Source organism: Dama dama, chromosome 11 (assembly GCF_033118175.1).
Source record: "Dama dama isolate Ldn47 chromosome 11, ASM3311817v1, whole genome shotgun sequence".
Taxonomy (NCBI): domain Eukaryota; kingdom Metazoa; phylum Chordata; class Mammalia; order Artiodactyla; family Cervidae; genus Dama; species Dama dama.
In genome coordinates this window covers 60,235,692-60,255,105 of record NC_083691.1, presented here as the reverse complement: position 1 = coordinate 60,255,105, position 19,414 = coordinate 60,235,692, and the positions used below count along the sequence as shown (strand labels likewise).

The window sequence follows — 19,414 nt, the reverse complement described above, 5'->3', positions numbered from 1 at the left end:
CCCAGCCTCTGAGTGAGGGAAAGACAGGGGCCAGATGCCTCCAGAGCAGACAGGAGGGAGCCTAGCAGATGGCTCGGGCTCCTGCCACAGCCTCAGGCAGTCACGCCCATCTGGCGGTCGGAGTGCTGGGCGGGGAGCAAGCACACAACCTTACCAGCTCCAGCCACACCTGCTGAGGTGGCCAAGCTGCTGTTTGGTCCTGTCAGTGGACCGGGAGGTAGCAAGAGGAGGCAGACGAGGGGAGCAGGACTGGGAGATGGGGAGACACCCACCTCACTAATCCCCTCCTGCCCCTCAGACTGCCAAGACCAGCATCTCCTACAGAACCGAGAGGAGGGGCCACCTTAAGATTCGTGGTGGGGAAGGGAAGGCGCACTCCTGGGGGTGAAGATTAGAAGTCAGATGGTGCTGGGGGAAGCTGCTATGTGAACCCAAGCCTCTCCCGCCGGCAATGCTTGGAGCTGGTGGGTCTTGCACCCCCAGCCTCTCACCCTCTCATGCTTGATGAGATGAACTAAGGAGTCCATGATGAGATCCTGGCAGGTAGACGTGGGGCCAACAAAAGACCGCAGATGTCACAGCAGCAACCAGAGGACCCCTGAGACCAGCCCCTGGCCCAACCTCAGGAAGCCTGCGGGGTCTCTGCAGCCCGTCCCTCTAAGTACCCCTCTGAGGAACGGCTGAGTTGAACACCACTGCCAAGTTCCACTCCACAGGCTCAAGACACCCAGGAAACAAGATGAAAGGGGAGTGAGAGGGACACACAACTGGGATGCCTACAACGATTAGCACAGCCACCCTGCGGGACATCCGTGATAATGAAGACAGATGACGTTGGGCTCACGGCTCAGGACTCGGGACATGTAGGAGCTGCGGGATGTCATGCAGGCACGGCAGGCCCCAGGTCTGTCTTAACTGGGATCAACATATAGGTGAGCTTTGCAGATGCACTGCTTGCACTCGGCTGCCCATAAGGCCCCCGAGAGACCGTCCCACAACCAGGTCTCACAGTCTGACCCCCAGAAAGACAGGGTGAAGAGTGTGGACAAAGAACTCCTTCAGTCTTCAGACTCCAAGGACTCTCTGGTTCTCCCTCCACACCGCTCCCCATGAGGCACGTGTTACCAGTGTGGGGGCCCCCAGGACAGGCACCACCTGCTTCTACATTTGAGGCTACATCCCCGACCCTGGCCTGGTTCAGATCACACTCTCGAAACACCTACCAAATGGCTGGCCCTGTGGGCCGCCAAGCCAATCCTAGGACTACAGTTGGCTTAAGGGCCTTTGGCTGGAAGGACTTCTCCCAGGATGGCAGGTCGAGAGTCCACACGGCTCTAAACCTTGTTACCACTGGCCGGGCGCAGACGACTGGAAATCCCCGTGGTCACTCAGAGAGGAGCCAGGCCAAGCGAGGGCTAGGAGCTGGAGATACAGGGCCTGCCTCCTGAGGGAGACACACCCTGGTGAGTTCCCTGGACAGCGGGTGGGCCCCAGGGGGAGAGCACCCAGCCTCAAACCAGTCAAATGTCTCAGGGTCTCAGAAGGCAGCGGTGACAGCCAATTGTCCCCCAAGTCCACCTGCTCCTCCTGTCAGGGAGAATATTTCAAGTTTCAACTGGCGCCAAGCTCACCAGTTAAGAACTTCACCTCCCAGCCCTGCTTGAGGGGAACCCTGGCCACACGCCAAGATTCCAGGCAATGAAGGCAAGTGAGAGGGACTTGAGCCAGTTCTGGGCCGAGCTAGGAAATTCCACTCCTCATCCCTCAGCTCCCAACACTTAACCAGCACCTCCCTCCCTGGGGGCGGAGGAGGGGGTTGCGGCATTTCCCACAAAGATGACACTCCAAGCAAAGGAGGGAAGGACCAGGTCCTCACATGACGTTGGGAAGCAGAGCCCAGATGTCACGTGAAAAAAAGGAAACTTTATCCTGATTGAGCTGCCATGTTTTGAGATCTTCTCATCAGCAGGTTAGCCTGTATCTACCCGGGTCTGAGGTGGGACTTACAATTTCTTTGCTCATATGCAGCTTCAAGTCAAAGCACTTAACATCGCCATGGAGGTCGTCACACACATACTTTCCTTCTAACATGGACACGCTCAGATTTAGAATTACCTGAAAAGGTACATGTTACTAATGTATTTAACCAGAAAGTCCCTGTCTCCTAGTCGACAAATTTCATCTGTAAGGAAGCTGTCACTATATCACACTCCAGCAGGGAGGTTCCCAGGTTTCACTTTTATTGTAGGTTAAATTTTAAGCTCCTTCTTCTCTTTTTCTTATTAAAAGCTTCCTTTGGATCCTGGCTCTTTCTTTCTCTCTTTTATTTTGATGGTTGTTTCTTCTTCATGTTTGGACACTTGTTTCTCCAAGAACCTTACGGGATACCACGATACACCAGGTCCTGAAGTAGGCTCTGTGCCTCTGGGGAGTGAAACATCCCTTACCCTGAAGGTCATGGAAGCTTGCAACTAAAGACATGTGTACAACATGTCCCCAGGCAGGTGGAGTGAGGACAACCCCAGGTTTGCAGCACGAACACTGGGCTCCAGGCCTGGACTTGTCTTCCCCACGTACCCCTGCAGGGGCAGGGGTGCTCTGTAATGTGCAGTTCCCAAGGAGAGCCCAAGCTCTTCTGACAAGTATGAAAAGGTGAGGTAGAAGGTCAAGGTGAGTGTGGCCAAGGTCAGAGACGAGACTCTGCTCACCCCAGGGGAGCGAGTCACCTGTTACACTGGGGAGCAGCCCCGCCAGGCACGTGGGCAGCAGACTCTACACTCAGGCCTGGCTCACACACCAGGTCATCAAATCCACCCTCCCACATTCCCCAGGAACCTGAAGAGGATAGAACTGGTGGTACATAAGGAGCTTCTTATCTCTTAATGGAGAACCCACTATGAAAAAATTCTCACGGACCGCTGGCTGAGGCAAACAAGTGTTTCAGGAGCCTGAATGCGGTCCTAGAAAAGGCAAATGCTTTTAAGCACAGAAAACGGCCAATGAGGAGCCCAGCTCTCCAGCAGGAACACAGGTCAGAGGGTACAGTGAGGACACCGGCCGGCCTGGCACCTGCTCACATTGGCTTTAAATTGCATCTGACAGAAGTGATACCAGAGAAGCAGAACCCTGTGTGACACCCCCTCTCCCTCCTGCGTCTCTGTGGGCACTGGCTCAGGGCCCCTTTGATTCTAGGGGACACTCTATTGTGACTCACAGTCACTGTCACCCCTTCTTCAGTGAGGACTGGCTCCTTCCTCCTGAGCACCAGGCTGCACCCCTTTCCACCCACCAGACACTCACATCAACCCTATGAGGCTGGCCTTATGTCATTGCCACTTTGCAGACAAGGAGCTAAAGCACAGTGAAGTTCAGTAACACGTCCGGGTCCCAGAGGTGGCGGAGTGGTAGACTGTCCTCTGGAGCCCAGCACATACCTGCCACTCATGCTGCGCTTGATAACAACACAAACACTTATCTAGCTGTAGACCCTGAGCCATGCAAGCCAGGCAACTCGATTACTGCTCACAGGAACCGTGAGAAGTAGGAATCAGTCATTACCGCCACTTGACAAGTGAGAAAAACTAAGAGGCAAATCAGCTCCTAGATGTCGTGAGGCTGGTAAGAGGGGGCCAGCCCTCTTCTTTTAACCACCATCCAAACCAGAGAGGTGGGGGACCCTGACAATTCTCTGTTTAGTGCAGAAGGAAAAGGGAAGGTGGATTGCTGACCATTAGGCTGGGAGTGTCCAGACTTGTGTTGCATTTATCCAGTTTGGGGAAGAATTGTTCATTTTTCCACTCTCGGGGAAGACAAGCAAACAGCAGACTGACTCTGAGAAGCTCCTAGTCATATTCGGGACACTGGTTACCAGATGAGCATATGATCAAGCCCCTAGAGGGTCTGTTTGGTGGCATGTGCCCCAGTGCTCCCCTAGGAGATGAGGCGCTAGCTGCCTGCAACTCCCCAACAACCCCAAGTCTGTTGTGGCCTCAATCCAGGGGTGCTCAGCCAGTCATATGTCCCCACATTCCACCCGGGCTCCTGCAGGAAGGTCACTCACCAGAGTCTGCTTTATAGGGAGGGGCTTTGTGCTGGGATCTCCAGCCACATATGAAATCTCCAGCCACGTATGAAAGGGTGTCTGGGTGTCTGGGCAACCGGAAGGAAAGCAGAAGCTTCTCATTGGCTCTGCCCTTTCTCAGGAATGAGAGGCAGATGGCTCCTTTCAGGCCCTTATTTCAGCCCTCACTAATACCACCTTATTTTAAATACTTTTAAAAACATCATTATTTCAATGTTACCAAAGAAGAGCTGGATCATAAACAAGGCTGAACACCAAAGAATCGATGGTGCTGGAGAAGACTCCCAAGGGTCCCTTGGACTGCAAGGAGATCCAACCAGTCCATCCTAAAGGAAATCAGTCCTGAATATTCATTGGAAGGACTGATGTTGAAGCTGAAGCTCCAATACTTTGGCCACCTGGTGCGAACAGCCGACTCATTGGAAAAGACCCTGATGCTGGGAAAGATTGAAGGCAGGAGGAGAAGGGGACAACAGAGGATGAGATGGTTGGATGGCATCACTGACTCAATGGACATGAGTTTGAGCAAACTCTGGGAGATGGTGAAGGACAAGAAGGCCTAATGTGCTACAGTCCATGAGGTTGCAAACAGTTGAACACAACTTAGCGACTAAACAACAACAGCAAGGGAAAAATAAGGTATTTATAAATATCCAGGTTAAAAAAGAAACAGTTGCCTTAGGAATCCAGCTCCAAAGGTCCCAGGCCCTGGAGGGATCAGTGGTGACTGGGCATCAGCATGTTTAAGGGCCTGGCTGTGCAAGATGTGATGTGTCCTCTCAACTTGTCCACATCACACGACAGGCGACATACACACCAGTGAGTTCTGTGGAAACAAAGACCTTAGGCGATAATCTGATCAAGACATTTCATCTTTTGATGTTATTTGGCAAACTCACTACAAGATGGAAAGGGGGGACTTCCTGGGGGCAGGTTTGCTCCAAACGTGCTCCATGTGCCATAGGACTGGCCTGCTGTGTGGCGACATGCCCACGGGAAGTCCCTTCTCACCTTCATGCTCTCATGTGACTTTAGAGTGGACAAAGGTAGACACTGAGGTGTCTGCCCAGGGCCAGGGCCATTCCTACCACACACCTGCCAGAAAGCAGACCCCTAGGGAGGCCGCTCCACCCAGCCAGGCTCCACCGCACTCACCTTCCAAGACACAGGCCGCCATACAGCCCAGCCCCACGCCGATAGCAGGGGTGGGTGCACAAAGGCTGCCCTTGCCTTATGCCGGCTGCCACACCAAGGCCTAGCTTGACTGTTCATTCCCCCATCAGAGCAACTCAGAGGAACCCAGTGGTTGCTGATCATTTATCACGCACGGCAAGAAATGTTTCGTTGCCATTTGTGAGAACATGATTAACATACTGTGTAAATTTAAGAGTGTGGTATGCCTCTTCACCCACCCAGGCAACAAGCGGCTGCCTGCGGACCCCAGAGTCTGTGAGACCTGCCCAGCAGAGACGTTGACGCCCCCACCTCCTGCCTGACAGATAAAGCCGATCCTGCCCACCAGTCCTGCCTACCGTGGGCAGCCCAGCTTGCTCAGAGTGGCAGGGAAGTTAAGAAAGGCATCCCGGCATGACTGAAGGCACAAAGCCTTCTGAGCAGAGGGGAGCCTGGGGCCCCATGCGCGTGGGTGGGAAGGCTCTGTCTCATTCCCGCACAGCCCTGAGAGCAGGCAGGGTCAGAGGCAGCGTGAAGCAACTTGGAGGGGCGATCCTTGGTCAGAGCTGAGCTGTTGGCGAGAGGGAGGCAGCCCTGGCCAGAGGTTTGACCTTCACAGCATCTGCCACAGGGTGGGCCTCAGCGCCCTAGGGCATGAGCTTCTGTAAGATGGGGCCCGAGGACACAGCAGGCTGAGCCCAGAGAGACACAGAGGCCAGGGAGGCAGGACTCAGGCAGGCTGAGGGGGCTACAGGCCACAGCCCTCTGGGTAAAGAGCCTCCACTGCTGCCCTTACAGTCAGCCTCAGGCACTACAGGGCCAGACCAAAGCGTCCAGAGGACCGGAAACATTGCACTGTCTTCTCACTGCGGCTGGAGGGAAGGTCACTGTCTTGGACCCACCACCGGCTTGCAGGCCCCCGAGGCTCAGTGTGGACGGGCTCAGCCCCAGTCCTGCGCAGGCCCAGATCACCACAAGGCCATAGGGAGGGCCAGGGAGCTGCAGCCCCTTCCGGAGTCTTAACAAAAGACTCTTCAGAACTGCTGGTAGTATTCAAGTCCTCGGCTGCATGTACACTGGCCACCTAACTTGGGCCAGACACATCTTAGGAACTGCTATTATGACAGATTGTATTTTCTTGGGCTCCAAAATCACTGCAGACAGTGACTGAAGTCATAAAATTAAATGATGCTTGTTCCTTGGAAGAAAAGCTATGACCAACCTAGACAGCATATTAAAAAGCAGAAACATCACTTTGCTGACAAAGGTCCATCTAGTCAAAGCTATGGTTTTTCTAGTAGTCATGTATGGATATGAGAGTTGGACTATAAAGAAAGTTGAGCACCAAAGAAGTGATGCCTTTGAACTGTGGTGTTGGAGAAGACTCTTGAGTCTTGAGAGTCCCTTGGACTGCAAGGAGATTGAACCAGCCAGTCCTAAAGGAAATCAACCCTGAATATTTACTGGAAAGACCGATGCTGAAACTGAAGCTCCAATACTTTGGCCACCTAATGCAAAAAGCCAACTCACTGGAAAAGACTCTGATGCTGGGAAAGATTGAGGGCAGGAGGAGAAGGGGGTGACAGAGAATGAGACGGTTGATGATATCATCGACTCAATGGACAAGAGTTTGGGCAAACTATAGGAGATACTGAAGGACAGGGAAGCCTGGTTTGCTGCAGTCCATAGGGTCACAAAGAGTTGCACACAACTTAGCAACTGAACAACAACAATACATCAGAAACAAAGTGGACAGGAAATGCTCCTGCCCTGAGGGGCCACACGTTGTAGAAGCGGGGAGAGATGTACAAAATAAGCCATCCATACACACAACATGCTGAAGACAGAGAGCCCTGGACAAGGAATAAGGCAAAAGAGTCCAAGAGTCAGCCGGTAGGGGCTTCACAGTTTAAATCAAGTTGGTGGGAGAGGCCATGGGGGGACCTGAAGCCTGCAGCTTGGGGGAAGACACTCCAGGCAGGAAGGACAGGCAGGGGTCTGAGAAGGTCCTGCCTTTGAGAATGCCTCTTTTCACACTCAAATTGGTTTCTTTATGAAGTAAGTGGGCTGCAGAGAGAAAAGAGGAGGAGGCAGGACTGGGGGTGGTTGGTGTCTCAGTGTCTTGATTCCAATGCTCAGGGCAGCAGAGCTCCAGGCCCACAGCATGGGTTTTCAGTTTTTCTTCTGTCACCATCCTGTGCTCAAGAGAAAAGTCGAGGCATCCTTTTTAGATTTTGGTCCAACATCAACCACAGACTCTGTGAAGATTCCAAATCCCTGGCCTTTCTCCTGGGCTCAGACCACAAGCTAACCCTTGGCACCCCGTGTGCTTGGCACATGTTTCAGGGTTCCCATCACAAATATGCCCAGGGTGCTAGTGACCAGTGGTGAGCAGCTCAGGGACCCTTCCAGAGGGTTCCCAGCCCTTCACACAGAGCCCATGCATGGTGGGTCGGTCTCTCTCTCTCTCTCTCTCTCTCTCTCTCACACACACACACACACACACCCGTCCTCGCGGGGCTAGCGATGGCGGCCTCTGTTTTGCGTCTCAGTGCAGACGTCAAGTGCTACCTTGTTTCACCTGTCATCCACCTGCTTCCTGGAAGATGGAGCATTCATTTATATGACAATACATGGAGCTTACGCAACTTGAAAAATCTACAGTATAAAAGTCCTGATGCTTCTGAGATATGCCAAGATGAGAAAAAGAAAAAAGTAAGGAAAGAGATGGGGCAAGGAGGAGCTTGCCATTTCTCTTCAGTTTTGCAATAACATTTGACGTCAAACCAAAATTGAGGAGAGGCAGCGTTCTTCCTGCCCCTGGCAGCACAGGCCGATCATGCACATTCACTGTGACTGAAGCCCGGCACAGGACGCATTCCTGCACTTTCCCTCAGGGAACCTCCCACAGCCGGAGACAAGGAGACAAACAGTTGGTACAGCCACATGCAGCTCATCACGCACATGCCTTGAAAACCTTTGAACTCTTACTTCATCTGGATGAAAAGAAACACTTCTTCAGGGCCAGGAACCTTATGGCATCCCCTTCTCAGTGCCTGGTTCCATGACTGGTGGTCCAGGAAACCCATTAGACCCAAAGCTGCAGGTTCCCCAGAGAGACTCCTGGACACTATTTGCTTTCACATGACTTTCTTTTTCTGTTTGCTGAGCTCCACACACCACACAAGCACCTGAAGATGGGTTATGGGATCCAACCAACAATATACAAAGGTCAGTTGTTTTTCTATACACAGTCAACAAGTAGAGTACATAAGTTTTAAAAATATTTTTTATCTTTGTTGCTACTGTAGTGTGTTAGTTGCTCAGTCATGTCTGACTCTTTGCGACCCCATGGCCTGTAGCCCGCCAGGCTCCTCTGTCCATGGGATTATCCAGGCAAGAATAGTGGAATGGGTTGCCATTCCCTTCTCCAGGATTACAAATGGTACTAGGAACATATTTAACAAAAAATATGCATTCCCTTTATGGAGAATATCATGAAAGTTTATTGAAAGACCTTAGAGATCATTGAAATTAATGGAAAGAAATACAATGTTTTTGAGTAGGAGGATTGAGAAAAGCTATACTTTTCTCTCAAACTGATGCATGGTTCAAATGCATTTCCAATGGAAATCTCAGCAGGATTTTGACAAATTGATTCGAAATTCATGTGGATCAGCAAAGTTCCTGTTCCTACTAGACATCAAGACTTTAAAGAAGGTATAGCAATTATTAGAACATAATGGAATTAGGGATAGACAGGCGGAGGGGACTGAGCCATTCCAGAAACAGCACCCCACAGGGAGATGTGATCCTGAGCATGTGTGCTCAGACAGCACGGCAAGGCCAAGTGTCTAATAAAGGGTGTGGGCAAAATTGGAGCATCCACACGGGAAAAGATAGCCCTTTGTATCATACCGTATGAAATTATTTCCAGCCAGATTACAGTCTTCAACATGAAAAGCAAACTATGAAACTTTTAGAAGCTAATCTAAGGAGCTAAGGTAGGAAAAGATTTTTTAAATCAGACACAAGACAGACATTGACCATAAAATGTGTTCAATTCAACAACACTAAGAAAATGTCTCTTCATCACAGGACACTAAAAAGAAAAAGATAATCCACAAGCTGGGAAAAGATGTTGAGTAGTAGTCCCCAGAACATATAAATGAGTTAGTGGTTAGAGTGTCAGGGGCCATCCCTGACCTGCTATCACCTCCAGGATCGGACAAGACACTCCACCTGGCCCTCGGCTACCTCACCTAGGAGGCAGGCATCACCGTACTAGCAACTACTTCACCGGGAAGGATCAGAACCGTCAGTGTGTCCAAACCACTAAGAACAGTGGCAGTAACCAGAGATGAACACTGTCTGCTTATTTTCAAGGAGAAGGCAGGAAATTCCAATAGGCATTGAATAAGACAGACATGAATGGTCCATGAGTGCACTGGTCACTGGTCATCAGAGACCTGAAAATTAAGGCACACATGATGCCATACCAACCCACCAGGTTGGCAAACATTGAAAAGTCTGACAATACCAAGTGTTTGCAAGGGTATAAAAACTAGTGTCTATTTGCATGGCCAGTGAGAGCCCTGTGTGCAGGCCCAAGAGCACAGCCCAGGGATCGCATGCAAGAACACACTTCCTCATGGGCAGGGAACGCCCCTGGGCTTTAAGCAGGAAAATTCTGACACGTACATCATGGACACTCTCTGGTGGGAATGCTGGATGCCTCACGTGAGGACATGGCGAGTCCTTGCTGAGCAGGAGAAGGTCATGGAGAAACCACAGTGGTTCTGAGCACAGAATGTGTCCAGTCGACCACCCAGACCCTGTGGACACGTGCATCCGTGTCTGTGTCCTTGCGTGGCTTCACCCAAAGGGAACAAAGGAAGGATGGCAGGGCCTCAGGTCCCGTGGGTCTGGCTGTGCGGAGGCATCCCCGCCTGTCCCACTCTCGCTCTGTCAACTGCACACATGAACCCTCTCTTGTGTACAATGCATCTCCCAACAAAAATGCTGCTAGAAACAAAGCTTACAGACGTTCATTGTAACCTAAGCACCACACAAGCTTTTAACCCTCCAAGCTTTTCACCACGAGTGAAGTGAAGGCCTAAGACACTCCTGTTGGGATCAGGAGAGGCGGCCATGACAATTGCAGGCCCCACACATGGCTGCAGGCCTGGGGTCACTGGAGGAGTGAGGGGCTGCCTGGACACTGGGTCAGGGAGGGTTAGCTGTTTGCATTAAAGTGCTGCCATTCGAAGACTGAGCCACGAGTGGCCACAGGCTGAAGCCCAGGCTGCCGGTGGGTGTTCCTGAGCAGCAGACTGGGAGGTCACAGAACAAAGAACCTTCCAGCTGAGAAGAGAAGAGAACTGAGAAGAGAACGAGCTGCCTGGAGGTGGTGAGCTCCTTGCTGTCTGGGGTCCAGGCAGACAACAAAAAGCCACTCTGGGGGCTGCAGTTAAAGAGGCTGAGCCACTGGGGGCGGGGGGTGGGTACCAAGGAAGTAAGCAGAGCAGGGGTCCCTGATGTCCACCTCAGTCCAGAGATGCTATAACTTCTTGTCTTGCTCTGTGGAGACTGACCCACCCACTTGGGTGGTGCCAGCACTGCTCTGTACAGAAGGTCAGACTGAGCGCTGCTTCTGAGCCCCGTAAGGACACGTGGCCTGCTGGGTGGCCCCCACACTGACCTCCAGGGCCCGCTGAGAAGCATCACACCCTTTGTCAACCTCCAGCAAAAACAAAACCACACACAGGTTTTAAAAAGTGTCTTCACACAAGCCAAGTCCCAGGACAAACTTTCCTTGCAGAGCTGAGTATCACACGTTCCTGTATGAACCATCATGTCACTTAGAACTGGGGACACAGGACCTGGGGAGGTGACGTCTGTCCCACTGCTTTCAGGAGAAGACGTATCAGCACATGCTCAAAACTGTGTGGAGTTCAAGCTCACTGGGCCGTGGGAAAGAAGACATGGTGGGATTAGAGACGGACTCCGGTGTCTGCACCTCCATCCTGTCCTCAGCATCTCCTTTACCACCAGGAGGTGTCCACAGCTTCCAGCAAGGAGGTCAGAATAAAGGTCAGCTTTGCCTTCTCAAAGCATGACTGTTAAAGAATGTAATGTATAAATATTAGTTCACAGACCATCAGCATGGTTTTCCTTCCAAGGTAAGTGGTGGCCACAACCTTCATCATTATTTTAAAATCTAAAAGATAAACTGAAACCACTTCATGCCCACAAGGAGGGCTATAACCATAAAGAGACCTTGGTGGCTGTTGGCATGAAGGCCGAGAAACAGAATCCTTATAGTTTGCCCACGGGAATGAAAAATGCTTTGGTAACTCTGAGCAACCATCAGGCAGCTCCTCAAAAGATTCAACAGTTACCATGCTATCCAGCACTTCTGCTCCTAGATCAACGAGGACACTCGTCCACACACAATCCAGACAAGAACATTCATGGCAGGACTCACCACAGCTATCACGAGGTGATGGCAGCCCAAACGTCCAAGGGCTGACAGGCATCAGTGAGAACCAGTGAGCCTCTCTATTCGACGTATTACTACTCGGCTGTACAAAGAATGGGGTGCTGACACGTGTGACAGGCACGACAAAACTCTGAAAATGTGATGCTGAGGCAAAGAAGTCAAACACAAAAGGTCATACACAAATCCCATTTATATGGAGGGGTGAGAATAGGCCAATCCATAGAGACAGGAAGCAGCTGAGTGGCCCCAGGGCTGGGGGACAGGAGGGGACAGGAGGAGAGGGAGGGATTGCTACAGGGTGTGGGGTTCCTTTCTGGGGTGACAAAAATGCTCTGGGATCAGTGCGCTGGTCGCATGACTTTGTGCCTATACTAAAAACCACTTAAAAAGATAAAAATGGAAACTTAGAAACTGAAAGGTGAGCCCTCTGAGCCCTTTGGGGACCTACACTGACAACAAGCATGAACATCTGCAAGCCAGGCTGGCCGGCAGTCTAGAACAGCGTCTGGACACTCCTGCCACTGCAGGAGGGCACAGGCAGGCAGCCTTGCCATCCAGGTTGGGTCATGCCGGACACTGCTGAGTTGGGGGCTTATTTCATGCCCCTCCCATCTCCACTTATATTCCTTCTGGGGGTGGGGGTGCCGCAGACAACTAGCAGATGATCACTGTGGTTGTTCCTTTAAATCTCACGGAACACTCCTTGGGATGCTGTGTGCTCCGTGAGCCCACGTGTGTGTCCCTATTCATGAAGCATGCACACAGCCTGGAGTTGGAGTCTCCCAGCCTCTTCTTCAGGGCATCCTCTCTGGTATGACTGGCCTGATGGGGACCTGCCCTCGTGTCAGCCTGGACTGAACATCTGATGACCTCCAGACCAGGACCTGATGAGCCAGAGGGTCTGAATGCCCCTCAGAAGTACAGGCCCCCTTCGTCCCATGCCTCGTCCACAGAGGCCAAGCCCCCTCCTGGGAGTACGGCTGGGAACCCAGCACACAGGCGAAGTAAAAGCAGTAGAGCGACTGGAAGCCCCCATCTCTGCTGATGTTTTGATGAGACCGCCTGGGGTCAGACAGACACAGATGGTAGAAGAGTCCCCTGTGCAGCCCTGACAGCCAGGCAGCACGTTCCACACTGGGCTTTCCTATGAGTCTGTCTACTGGTTAAATCCCCACTGAGCCAGGAAAGCGCCACCTCTTGGCCTCATCTGAACATTACAAGGCCTGAGCGTGGAACTTTAAACTGATGGCAATAAAGCTGTCAGCCCAGATCTCAACGTGGTGAACACACAGACTGCGCAAGCCTGACTGCCCAGGTGGAGAGGGTCCTCATTTGAATTCTTCTCTGCTGAAAACCGAGGATTGAGCTGACAGTCCATCGCTTAATGAACTGGAGATCATGTCCCCAGGCACTCTTTGTGCTCAGTTGCTGCACCTTTTAAGTGTGGTTTCTGCCCTGGACTGTCCTTTCACATCTGACGGAGGCCACTGCAGATTCACCCGTTCAGCAAATCCAGCCTTGCTGTAGCTCTCAAGAGCCAGTATGCACATTGCTGTGCAGGCCCCACCGTGAAATTACTCACGGCCTTATTTAGAAATGCAAGCTTCCTCAAGACTCATGGTGTTCCTGGCTGACTTCAGCTCAACTCTTTGCTCCGTGTCCTGGGCTCCTGCCAGCCTTCCTGCCAGGCGGTCCTGGGAGGCAGCTCTCAGGCGTGGCTCGGCCTCCTCTTGGCCCGGCCGCTCTCATGCACAGTGGCTTTCTTGCTTGGGGGTTCCAGGCTGTTAGAAGCTGTGCCAGATATCCTGTCTGTCTGTCCCCCACCCTATTCAGTCCTTTCCTTCTTTCCCGCCCATCCTCTTGCCTTGCTGCGCCTCCCAGTTGTCAAGGTAACTTTTTAAGAGCCATCCATTCCTTGAAACGCAGTATTTGCCTTGGCTCTGAATGACGACTTTCCGAGCTCAGACCTGCAGGAAGTGATCCCAGCTTCCACTCCATAGTGGCCTGCTATGCCGGACTGTGGAGGTAGTGGAAGCTTACTGGAATCTGGGCAGGATTTTGGTTTTCCCGTGGCCGGCCTCTGACGTCAGATGTAGACAAGCCCCTCCTTTCACATCTCCCGTGTTCATCCTGGCAATTAGAGGGAGATCCTCACCCTCCCTCTGCTCTGGAAATCTGCCTTTCCTCAGGCTGCCTGCAGGGACCAATCTGACACTGCTGTTGTTCATTCATGTTTACCAGATCTCTGCAACCACAAAACGACTGTATTCAGTCAGGACTCCTAATCTGGCAAAGTTTCATCCTCTGTGGGTGGGTCTCATCTCCTGTAATCCATCAAGCCACTGAAGAGTGTTTGTCAAATTTCTATTTTAATAAAAACACCACTGACACACTTTCCTTCCTCTGTTAAATGGAAACAAAGCACAATCTAATTTTTAAAATACTACAAGCAGATAATCAGGAATCAACAACTCTGTGCCCTGACCACTCATTTCCACTTCAAATGCTTCCAGTCTGTGGTGGCTTTGGTAGTGAAGGATGTTCAGAGGAAGAGACAATCTGCATGCCACACTTGCTCCACCAATTTTCTAAATTAAGTGGCAAGAGAGTGAAGGAGCGGCGTTTTGATGAGAACAGCCTAATTAAAAGTGACTCGGGGGGTGTGAGGTTTGCTCCTTTACTGCCTGCATCACCTCAGAGGTGGCACAGAGCAGCAGTCCTTGACAGACGTGCTCCCGGCCTTCCCTCATGGCCGCATTTCTGCGACTTTTGACTAATTCTCATCAGCAGTGACAGGCTTTCCTCGCTGAAGCCGGTTGGTACCCACAGCCGTGTTCTGAGCACCTGTGAACAACCTCTGATGATGCCTTACATACGTCTGTCTGGCCCTGGTTAAAACTCTGCAAGATGCAACATTATCCTTGGTTCACAGGTTTGTGGCTCAGAAAGCTTATGGGAGTTGTACAGGGTCCCACAGATGATGGAGCAGGGTAGGGGTCCGAGTCTGGTCTGGCCACAGTCCACGCCCACTGGGCACACAAGCCCTGGCACTGTGATTTTCCCCAGAAGTGGTATGTCTGCATGTAGGAGGCGACTTACCACCAGAAGCACCTGCCTCCACATGGACATTTCATGGGGATTTCACACAGACAATGGTTCTGAGTCCTGTGGGATGAAGAGTGAAATTTTGACATGGGTCCTGGTGGCCTCAAAGCTGAGGGCTGGGAGGTTCAGCTCAGGCTGGGGGGAGTCTCAGTGGCCCCAGAGGACAAGCGTGGATCCCACGGGAGAGGGGCCTCCTCTTGACCATGGAAACTGGCCTTGGATTGGGAAACCCAGGGGAATCCGAGACAGCCAAGTGCTTCCTGTTCTTTGCAGGGACGAGCCCCTGGCTCCTCATGCTCATCTGGCCCTGAGCTGCCTCGGGGGGCTGAGGGGGGCTGAGGAAAGAGCCAGAGCCTGGGCCCTGCTTTCCAGCGGAGGGGCCACAGGTGGTCACACAGGGATGGGAAGCACCTCACCTCTTGACCCCCCCATGCCTCCCAGAGACAGCCACGTGGGCAGGCCCAGCAGGACCAATGCCATCAGGACATCAGTCACCTGTACCCCAGATGCACCCGGGGCTCCCGGCCACGTCCTTCCCAACTCACCAGATGCCACACAAGGCTGCCCTCAGTGTCTTCATGAAGCCAGGACCAAGACAAAGGGTTAAGAGGGCCTCACGGAGTGGGGACCTTCTAGACTTGGAAAGACAAGTAGGGGCTCTTGGGGGCAGTGAAACTACTCTGTATGACATGCTAACAGCAGGCAGAGGTCCTTGTCGTTGTCATCGTTTGGTTGCTAAGTCATGTCCAACTCTTTGTGACCCCATGAACTATAGTCCACCAGGCTTCTCTGTCCATGGGATTTCCCAGGCAAGAATACTGGAGTGGGTTGCCATTTCCTCCTCCAATAGGTCCCTATACATTTGTCAAAACCTGCAGATGGTACAACCCTGAGCGTGCCCATCATTGCCCAGGTGGCCTGTGGACTCCGGGTGATGATAATGTAGGCTCGTCACCTGTAAGAGATGTACCATCGGGGGTGGGGGGGATGGTGGGGGCTGTGCAGGTGGGGGCAGAGCATACGGGAACTCTGTACCTTTCTCTCCATTTTGCTGTGAACGTAAAACTGCTCAAAAAGTAATGCCTTTTTTTTTTTCTTAAGTAACAGAACTCCTACAATGTGTGACAAGCTCTCTTCATGTCATGGACTGTGTAAAGGCCACCTGAGCAGCCATGAGCACAGGGACACACATGCCCACTGGCTCACCTGTGCTGGGCAGGGAGCCAGTGTCTAGAGGAGGGACCCCAACACACCGAGGCCCCAACCAGCTCGAGGGGCCGCCAGCCACCAGGCAGCCATTTCCCAGCATCAACTGGGTGGAGTAAGCCTCACCCTCCTCCGTCTGTCATCCTTCCCACGTCAGAGGCCCTGCAGCACCAAGAGCAGACTGGCTGCTGGGCAGAAGCCCACACAACCTCCAGGTCAAACTCCTGCCGGCCCTCAGGGCAGAACTCGCCTTCACCCACTTTGCCCTCTCTTTCCTTCAAAAGCGCCAAATCCCTAAATACCAGAAATTTTGCAATTTGGATGAAAAAATCCTGATATATCTGCATGAAACCTAATCTCAGACCTAAACACCACCCAACACATCTCAAAAGCTCCCTGATTCTTCCCAATGACAAGGGCGTAGGTGGACAGGCATTCCTGCCCCACAAGAGCCAGGTGGGGACAAGAGGCGTTGGGGCTGGATGGGTGACAGTGAATAGGGGGCCAAGGTTGGGGCTGGACCCAGGAGCCTATGCGGGTCTGTGATGGCCCATTGAGTACACTTACTGCCATCCAGCTCCCTACTCAGTGACAAAAGTTGAGGCCAGTAACTCTTTGCAACCCCATGGACTGTAGCCTGCCAGGTTCCTCTGTTCATGGGATTTCCTAGGCAAGAATATTGGAGAGGGTTGCATTCCCTTCTCCAGGGACTCTTCCCAACCCAGGGACTGAACCCATGTCTCCTGCATTGCAGCCAGATTCTTTACCATCTGAGCCACCAGGGAAGCCCAGTATAGTTAAAGCCCACATTAAATGAAACCAGAGCGGTGAAGGAATTTACAGAGTAAGAAACAGTCTGCTGGAGAGTAGTCCCTTTAAGAAGAGTCATTAGGGACATCCCTGGTGGTCCAGAGACTAAGACTCTGTGCTTCCAATGCAGGGGGCTCGGATTCGATCACCGGTCAGGGAACCAGATCCCACATGTCGCAACTAAGAGTTCACATGCCACAGCTAAAGATTCCAAGTGCTGCAACGAAGACTGAATATCCCATCCCATGTGCCACCATTAAGACCCAGCACACCCAAATAAAGAAAAAAAAAAAGATTCATGAAATGATTCATGAAGGAGCAGGTTTGTCTTATGCATCTAAAGAAACTGACAAATGTATACACAACCATAAGGATGATGCAGAGTGACAGACGCGTGCAAATTAGGATACAGACACTCTTCCCCAGGGCTGGGGTGATGAGAGTGAAAAAGTTAACTGTTCCGTTCCGGCAGTGGCAGTCTGCATGCCAGCAGTGAGGAAAGGCTGAGGTTCAGGCCACCGGGTGGCCCACTGACTCTGGGCCCCATGTCCTTGCCCTCCTGGCTATACCCAAGCATCGTTATTGAAATCCTGAGCCTCTAGAAGGTAACTGAGGATTTATCAATTTAATCATTTCAGGAAAAGCACATTCTTCTAAACTGTATTCTAAGCCGTGCTTTCTTAAACAGGCTCCACGATACACGCAGCCCCTCCTCCTGGTCCCCTGGCTACTTGCCCAGGTCGCCACTGCCTCTGCCCACTTTCAGGTACCAGCTCAGGCCTGCCACCTTCTGCCTCGGGGCCCCATCCCAATGGGCCCAGGTGCTCAGAGGGTCTTCTCCGCTGCCTCTTCCCTCTCCCCTGTTTCAGGGAGGAAGGTCGCCAAAAACCCTCCCCAAACCTCTTCTCACTGCTCCTCCTCAGGCCCCTTTGCATCCCAAGCCCAGCACCTGCTCCTGCCCACTAGTACCTGGAAGGCCAACCCCTCTCCTCGGCTCCTGCTGCCATGGTGGGAGGGTTACCCACCCTTGGTGTCTGAGGTTGACCGCCAGAAATGGGCTTAAAGCAAACACCACTACCCGGGGAGAGCATCCCTTCTGTGAGCCAGGAGACTAGATTCTGCTGAATACTGAGCTCCAGAGTATTCCTTTCTCATCCTCTTGTGCTCACAAAGCATGAGAGGCAGGTTCACGTCGGCTGAGTTGTGTGGCCTCGGGCTAAGTTAGCAGCCCCTCTGGGCTTCAGTCTCTTCAATGCATCACACACACAGAGGGCAGAGCAGTTGGCACACAGCAAGCACCCAAATGTGAGGACCAGGGATGCCCTAGCTGTGGCTGCACTCCTGGTGACACCATGACCTCCCGCAGTGACCACAAACACAGACCCCATCCTCGAGATGTCAGGGTGAGGTCTGGCCCTGCCCAAGGAGGATGGGTCCTGATATCAGGCCAGGGTTGAGGATGCTGGTACAGACGAGGGTCCCACCCATTTCCAGGTCCCGCCTGGCTCCTCAGTGGAAGTGATGAGCCACTGAGGACACACGTCCCCTCCCCGGTGGGCTTGAGCCAGGCCCCCCTCTTCCATCCCTTCTCAACCCTCCAGACAGGCCACCTGTCATAGTCTCTCCTGCTTCCACCTTAGTGCATTTGGAAACAAAACCCAAGAGCTGTTGGAGGTTCCTCAACAAGATAAAAGCAGAATTACCACAGGACGCAGCAATTCATGCCCCAGAATACACCCCCAAAGAACTGAAAACAGGTGTTGAAGCAAATGCCCACACAGCAAGTTCCATGCAGCACTGCTCACCACAGCTCAGAGGCGGAGGCAGCTCGAATGTCCACAAGTGGTAGAGAGACAAAATGCGTGTAAGCCCACAGAGTATCAGCCTTGAAAAAGCAGGAAATTCGGGGACTTCTCTGGTGGTCCAGTGGCTAAGATGCCACACTCCCAAAGCAGAGCGGCCGGGTTTGATCCCTGGTCAGAGAACTGGATCCTACGTGCTGCAGCTAAGAGTTCACATGCCACGACTAAGAGCTGGCGTGCTGCAGCAGGAAAGATCCCACCTGCTGCTCTGGACATCGAAGCCTTGCATGTAGTGGCCAAGATCTGGCACAGGCAAATAAATAAATATTATTTTAAAAGAAGAAGAAGAAGGGAACCTTGCCACAGGCTATAACACAGATGAAAATTATAAACATGCTGAGACAGAGAAGCCAGACGCTAAAGGACACATCCTATATCATTCCCTAACCCCAGAGAAGCGAATTCAGAGTCAGAGAGCGAGTGTTGGGGGCGGGGGTGGGGCAAGGAGGGTGACAGCTTTGTGAGTGCAGGTTCCCTCTGGGGTGATGGGAGGCCCTGGAGCCAGGCAGGGTGACAAATGTACACCTGAAAATGGTTCTGATGGGGCATTCATGTGATAAAAGACAAAGAAAGATCATAAAAGGCCAAGAACTGAACTTGTTAGAATTCTAGCCACAGGAAAGGGAGGCTTGAGACCTGAGCGACGGGGCACTCTGTCCTTCAGGCCTCATACAT

The 19,414-nt window shown here is 52.2% G+C and overlaps 1 protein-coding gene across 2 annotated transcripts in view; it reads right to left on the bottom strand.

Moving 5' to 3' along the window:
* SH3RF3 (SH3 domain containing ring finger 3) overlaps positions 1 to 19,414 on the bottom strand; it is a 159,579-nt gene that overhangs the window by 80,260 nt on the left and 59,905 nt on the right. The gene's annotated exons all lie outside the window — the stretch shown is intronic.